This window comes from Alligator sinensis, unplaced genomic scaffold (assembly GCF_000455745.1).
Source record: "Alligator sinensis unplaced genomic scaffold, ASM45574v1 scaffold1244_1, whole genome shotgun sequence".
NCBI lineage: Eukaryota > Metazoa > Chordata > Crocodylia > Alligatoridae > Alligator > Alligator sinensis.
Window position 1 is genome coordinate 531,707 of NW_005842591.1, and position 7,375 is coordinate 539,081.

The 7,375-nt window shown below is 52.5% G+C and overlaps 1 long non-coding RNA gene across 1 annotated transcript in view; it reads right to left on the minus strand.

The window, feature by feature from the left end:
- Positions 1-7,375, minus strand: part of LOC102387543 — a 22,244-nt gene that overhangs the window by 12,076 nt on the left and 2,793 nt on the right. The window lies entirely within an intron of this gene.

A 7,375-nucleotide genomic window follows, 5' to 3' on the forward strand; every position in this document is an offset into this window, starting at 1 on the left:
CATAACCCATGGCCCACATGCCAGCACAGCCACACGCACTGCCCCTGCCGATGGTCCCAGAGGGGAGCTGGGACACCTTCTCCCTGTTACGCCATCATGGGAATAAAATCAGAAGAGCACAACGCTCCCGGAAAATGCCCCCTTTACTAGTGACATGGATTTTGAGGGGACTTAGCCTTCCCCACACCTCGTCCCTTCTCCACCGTTCTATCCTGCTGCACTGCCTCTTCGGTATCTGTCAGCATTCAGCAGATTTCTCCTCCGTACCTCCCCTTTGGCTAATTAAACCGCAGCCCTTTCGCCTTTGCATGCCCTGATCGCCTAACCACACCGAGCAGCAACAAGAGTGCTCTCCAGCTGATGTCACTGCTACCTTCAAGAAGGAGGCTGACCTGCAAACTATTTTTAGCCCTGCTGTAAAGTTGTGGAGCTATTCCAGGCATATCTCTGTACTGTAAGCTTCAGGATGCTGACAGGCTCCACACCCAGCGTGCGGCGGGGGCTTTAACTGTGAACGGGGTTGGCCTGTGACTTGTCCATGGACCGTCTGCCCCTGCCCCGGCCCCTTTTGTACCAGGGTCTGGTTTCTGGCCCCTTCAGAATCAGTGCTGCATTTTCCCTTATCGCTCCTTTGGAAGAGCAGAGGCTCTGCAGTTCTGTGTGATGCTATCCTCCAGCCTATGCTGCTCCAGGGACTGCAGAGGAGGCTGCTCACCCATGAGATTCATGCCCCTCATCTGGCTTGCTAAGCAATGGGCCTCAGTGAGGCACCCAACAGGATTCTGCCCATCTTACTTTGCATCAGGCCAGCTGCTGCAAGGAGCTGGCAATTGCTAGGCAAACGTGGTGACGTAACTGTGTAGGCAAAGGGAGGAATCTTGCACGTATCATCACGCCAGTCTGACTCAGCTCCTGGGTCCGGGTGATCCAGGAAGGAGTTCCTGAACGTCCGTGCATTAGGCACCGGGGTGGCTGGCTTAAACGGCTGTTCCCTCTGGAGAAGGAAGTGCTTGAGGGCGGTCTGCCAAGCATGGTTGGGTGTGCAGCAGGTGCAGAGCGTGGGCAATCAGAGGAGGAAGGAGCAAAAGGCACTGAATACAGCTGAGTTGGCGCCATGGGCCTGAAAATGACAGTGGAAGGACAGGAAAGACTAGCTGGCTGGAAGAAGAGCAAGGAAACGGAAACGGCTGAAATCAGGGCGTGTGAGAGTGAAAGGGAGCAAGGGGGAGATGAGTCAGGTCTAAGTGGGAGAAGGGAGCATGTGCAGGAGTTGCCCCAACCGCGAAGCCCCACCTTACCACTACTGTCTTCCCACTCCCCTTCCGCTTCCATTTTGTATGGGGTTAGGCAGCCCCTCCCCCTGCCTTCCAGGCATGTGGGACCACTGCCTCCTTCCCTCCTCCACAAGATTTTGGGGAACTGAACGACTCCAGCATGTGGCAGCAGGTGCACGGAAAGGTCTTGCCCTCTCATTTCTTTCAGGACAACTCCCTTACCTGGAAACAAGCTGGCCTTCAAGCTGCTGCAGCAGGGGCTCGCTCGATCTGCAGCACCCGGCTCACCATCTCACCAAGCTGGGGCTTGGAAAGGTTTTATCTGCTCAGCTTTTACCAGATCTACTTCCTTTAAAATCATCCCTCTGGGTGGCCTGGATACTTCAGATAATACTCAGCCTGCTTTACCTGCCAGGCCTGGCTTTCATTAATGTGGAGAGAAAGAATCAGGGAACATGAAGCACAGCTAAAAATTTCTCCCCCAGCTTTGCTACTCTTAAGGGTCCTTTCTTGGGACCTCTCAGACCACGTTAGAGCCTTGTTCCTAAGGGAAATGCTCCTGTCTCCCTTCTGTATGGTTAGGGTAAGAAGCTACCTGCCTCTGAGAGTCAGGACAACCCATCTACCTGCTTCCTGGTAGCATCCACACCTGATAACCAGACCGACTGCTTCAAGCAAACGCTGCCAGCCTGTTGCAAGCAGACTCCCTCCTGAGCAGAGATCTGCTTTAGAGAGAGTCACTGCATGTTGCTGGGTGTTTTAGTTTGCTGCAGAGGTTGGCCTAGCTGGTGTGCCCCTTCAGGAGGCATTTATCTAACGGTGTTGGAATTCCACGTTACATGTGGTGCAGCCTTTGTGCCGACAAAAATCAATCAACCGCTAGGAAATGTTTATGGTGCTCTGAGTACTGAGAGGGAGCATTTGGTTGATTGACAACCGGTATATGTGATGGACAGGCTGTTTGTTTTAGTGTGTCTTGTTTTATAACAAAGCAGAACGGTATAAACTGCACAGGAAGGACAGGCAGGGGAGAAGAGGAGGAGGAGTTGCACTTTATATAGAAGAGCTGTATGATTGCTCAGAGCTCCAGTATGAAACTGGATGTAGGCCTGTTGAAAGTCTCTGGGTTAGGGTACGAGGGAAGAGCAACGAGGGTGATGTTGTGGTGGGTCTGCTATAGATCACCAGACCAGGAAGATGAGTGGATGAGGCTTTCCTCAAACAGCTAGTGGAAGTTTCCCAATCACAGACCCTGGTTCTCATGCAGGACTTCAGTCACCCTGATATCTGCTGGGAGGGCAATACAGCAGTGCACAGGCAATCCAGAAAGGTTTGGGGGAGTGTTGTAGACAAGTTCCTGGTGCATGTGTTGGAGAGGATAATTAGGGGCCATGCTTTTCTTAACCTGCTGCTCAAAAACAGGGAAGAACAGGTCGGGGTGTAGAAGCAGATGGCAACTTGGGCATCAGCGACCAGGAGATGACTGAGTTCAAGCTCCTGAGGAAAGGAAGGAAGGAGAGCAGCAGAGTAAGGACCATGGAGCTAGACAGTTCTCAGTGGTGGCAGATGACAGAACAAGCAGCAATGGGTTCAAGCTGCAGCCAGGGAAGTTTAGGTTATATATCAGGAGGAATTTTCTCATGAGGGAGATGGTAAAGCACTGGAACAGGTTACACAGAGAGGTGGTGCAATCTTCATCGCTGGAGGTTTCGAAGACCGAACTAGACAAAGCCTTGGCTGGGATGATGTAGTTGGGGCTGGTTCTACTTGGAGCAGGGGGTTGGACCTCCTGAGGTCCCTTCAACCCTCATTGTCTATGGTTCTATGACAGCCGGCCTGGGGGATGCACTTCAGACACAGAGCTATCTCCAGCAATGCTGCCTCAGCACCATGAGTCTCTGGATTCAATGCACTATGGTGCTCAGGGGCTCTGCTTCCCCCTGGGCCAGCACAAAGCATGGTCCTGAACACCCTCTTGAAGGACTGAATCACATATTGCATTCTTTTCCCAGCCCACCTGAGCACTTCTGCTTTGGGATAGTGCACAAACAGAGTAATAAATACTGTGTGGTGATAATAACGTCTGACAAAATAGAGAGAAGGGATAACCTGTCAGCTCCTACACAAAGCACCAGCATTTTCATATAGTAGGCCTTGACAGACATGAAGCACTACTAGTTTATCTATCTATCTTTCATCAGCTTGTCTCAGTCCTTACGCCTTTCCATCTCCCTGCCTGTTATCTCACTATTAATGCACTGCTGGAATCATCAGATCATCACTCGTCTTTGCCAATTATTTAATGAAGACATCTTATTTCCACCCCCACACTGCAGGCCCTTTGCTAGAAAATACAATGGAGATAGATTTGAAAGAGGAATCCCAGTGTCCCAGGCTACATTCTGGTCCTGGGAAACACCAGACTTAAATAAGGAAGCCCGGGCGGCTCACCCCACAGACACGGTCAGAGCTCTTCCATCAACTGTGCAGACTCAGGGTGCAGAGTGCCTGAGCAGAGCCCTGTAATGGTCTTGTGTCACCTCTAGAGAGTGCAGTCTGCAGCACAAAGCCCAGCCGGCAATCTGACTCATGCTGTGCAAGCAGGCAGGAAGGATGGCTGCCAAGGTTCGGCTTTACCGCCACCTTTAAAGAACCTTGTCTGCCTACGTCCTTAGACCAACACGGTAAGGTTCGGCTTTACTGCCACAGCAGCGCTGACTCCAGACCTGTGCAGGGGCTGGTGGTCTTCAGTCGCAGGAAGGAAAAATCTTCTAAGATGCTAAACCCAGGGACGCGACTTCATGTGCTGAGGCCAGAGCCAGCACACACAGGCAGCAGGGAGAAAGGGGAGCAGCAGGTGGGCTTTCCACCCCTTCCACATTAGCCCTTCGTGCCCAGCTGTGGAGAGACTGGTTCTTCTCTCCAGACGGTTGAGGCCTCGGCACCCCTGTAGAGAATGCTTGCAAGGGGGTCAGCCTGGGGTGTCACTGCCCACGATGCGTTGTTGATTTGTTCGTACTGCTACTCCTCTCTCCTAGAACTGGACCAGGACAACCAACAAGTCTTACTGGGGCTGTTGACAGGTAGCAACAGCTTTCAGCGGCTGCTCGTGGGGAGGGGAAGGGTGCTTATCTTGCTGGGGTGATCTGACCCCAGCTGACTTCCTACCCCTTGGGCAGGGGGCTGGACCTGATGATCTCGCGAGGTCCCTTCCAGCCCTGATGTCTATGAAATATATAAGGTTGTAACTGCAAAGTTGTCAAGGCACCTAGATACACCTTCAGAGGAGACTCACTTTTAGACTTATACTGAGAGCTGCCCTCAGACAACCGTACCCGCACATTCAGGTGGGGAGTCAAAGTGGCTGGACCTGAGGCCTGACATCACTCCCTTGCGTGCAGTTGGCAAGAGACACAGGCCACCGAGCCTTGGGCACAGCCCAACCTTTTTTGGGTATTAGAACAAGCATGCTAAGGTGAACGGCTGTCTATAAATCCCTCGAGCACCTCCCAGCTGTTAAAGACATGGAGCTGAAAGCTGACTTCCCGGTCTGGGAAAACCATGACAACATGGCATTAACCCTTTCAGCTGCAGGTCACCACAGTCTAAGCCAGTGCTCCCAGTCTCCGAAGACAGAAGGGATCCCTAAAGAGAAGGGTCAGCTAGCGGGGACACCTCTGGTGGCAATCGAGCAGTTCTACGGCAGGGAAGTGCTAGGCTCAGGGGAGTGCCCAGCTGCACCCAAAATGCAAAAATGAGATGGATGCAATAAGATCAGCAGAGCTCTCGGCTGCTGCCCCACGATGAGCCCGAACCATCCTTCTGGCGCTCGGTGTGTGACCCATCCCAGCACAGGAGGCTCCCACGCTGCTGTTTCCAAGCGAGCGCTGCAGAAGAGGCTGCTGTTGTCTAATGTCTGGATTGCATGCTGATCCATTCAAGAGCCCGTTTTCTTAAGCTTCCTGTTCTCTTGGAGACAGGGAGCCAGGCATCAGGCTTGTTGTTGGTAGGTCATCTGAAGCCAATGGGAAGTGAGCGTCTTTGAAGCAGGGCTGCAATTGGGAGGCTGTGCAGGGAATAGACTGTTGCTGCCTATGGAGGAAGCTGCAGGTCTGGCACAGCGAGCCTGGCCACGTATAGAAACCATCGATAGGAAACAGAAGCAGATGCTCACGCACGTTCAGAGACACTGCTCAGACCAGACGCCATTGATTTGCACTTGTGACCCCACCACCTGCATTCCCCCTTTCATGTAGCTGCGGGAGGTGCAAGCGTTTTGCTTTTAGAGACTGAAAGTCACCTTCATGCCAGGACCAGGTGAGATGCTGAGGGTCTGGGCATCACAAGGCCTGGCCTCTGGGGCTGAAGAGCCAAGGACTTTCATTAGGGGCTACCCTGCATCCTAGAGGAGGCACTGTGCAGAGGCCGTACACAGGGGACTAGCACCGCGTGATTTATAGCTCTCATTGCCTCACGCTGGATGTCTCGTGACCACCTTGCTAATCTAAGCTACAGAGACAGTGACACGAGTGAACTTGCCTTCACTGCGGCCTGGTTTTACTTGTCTGCACTTCTCTCTTCCAGCCAGCCAGCCTCCCAGAAGCCCCCCCACCACCATGCCCAAATAGCAAAGTCACTGGAGCTGTTTACTTCCTTAGCCAGTCAGGGCTGTACCAAAATTAGGGACCAGCACCTTCCCTTGGAGGTTGGGATGCATGCATCCTCACAGCTTCCCTACCCCTGCCTGTCTACTTGGTGTCTCCACATTAGACCGCAACCCACCTCCTAACAGGAGGGTGCTGGAGCTTTCGGTAAGGTCACAGCAGATGCTGACAGGCACTGACGGGTGAGTCATGCTGCAGTAGCCAGAGATACTAGCAACAGATCTGTTGATCTGTATGCAGCCTAGCTGCCTTTTCGGCATGCAGTCTTGTCCAAGAACGGAGCCAAGAAGGGCCAGCGCAAGGGGTGGAGGAGGAGCCCTGGCATTTGTTTATTTGGAGCACAGCGGGTGGGATTCATTACCTGGGAACACATTTAAACTAATGTGAAATGACGTGTTTTGCTCGGAGGAAAGTTAAAATGGAGGTAGAGTTCCAGACTGGGCCACGCGAGGGAGCTGCTCATTACAGCCCGTGCTTGGCAGAGCAGCAGTGCTGACCAGGAAGTGTGAGAAATTTGGGTGGAGGCAGAAAAACTGACGTGGGAACTGAAGCAGAGAGAGCGGAGGGACAGCGAGGGTGTGAGAGGACCACAGAGGGGAACTGCTCCTCTGCTGGCTAAACTACGGGACAGTCGGAGAAACCCAGTCCAAAGGGCAGAAGGCGAATTATGTCTGGGGAGAGGTAAAGACCAAAAAGGAGAAGGAAATGAAGAAGGCAGCAGATGTTATTACAGTTCGGTGTTGGTCACGCTGCAGTTATGTTATGTTCAGCTTCCCCAGCCAGCGAGTCTGTTCTTCTCCCAATCCTCGCTCCCGTTCAGGATGGACAGCTGGTAGCAATGGCCACTAGCACTTTGTTCCCAAATGATGCAGGGTGGAAAGAGAAAACGATGGAGAATGGATAACTATAGCAAGTTTCCTCCCAGTGTCATTCTGTTAGTCACCTTCAGCCTTTCCACTCCTCTGCTTGCAGGACTCTGCAATGCGGCAAGGGTCTCCCTGACCTGCTGCCACCCACCCACTCTTCTCAGCCCCACTGAGGGATAAAGTCCTTTCCTGTTCATGGCAACCCTTCTCTGTCTAATCTAAAGCCTCTTCAGTATTGCTCATGCCATTATGGAGTGGGCCAAGTGGATCCCCACTGTGCATAGCCACTATGAACAGGATATCCCGAGAATATCCTGGACTGCACTGTAATATTTAGCAGACACCCGGTTACTTTGAAACGTCCAAGTGGATTTATTTAAGCATGACGCATCCTGTCAGGCTGCAGTCACAGCCCATTATGTTAACGGCTCTAACATGACACATGCGAACATGGCATGAGCAATACATCTCGCTATGGCGCATCCCCACATAACACCACCAGTCAGGACATTTGGGAGACCAACAAAATAGCGTTCTCACAGCAAGGGTACACATGGTGGAGGAAAGGAGC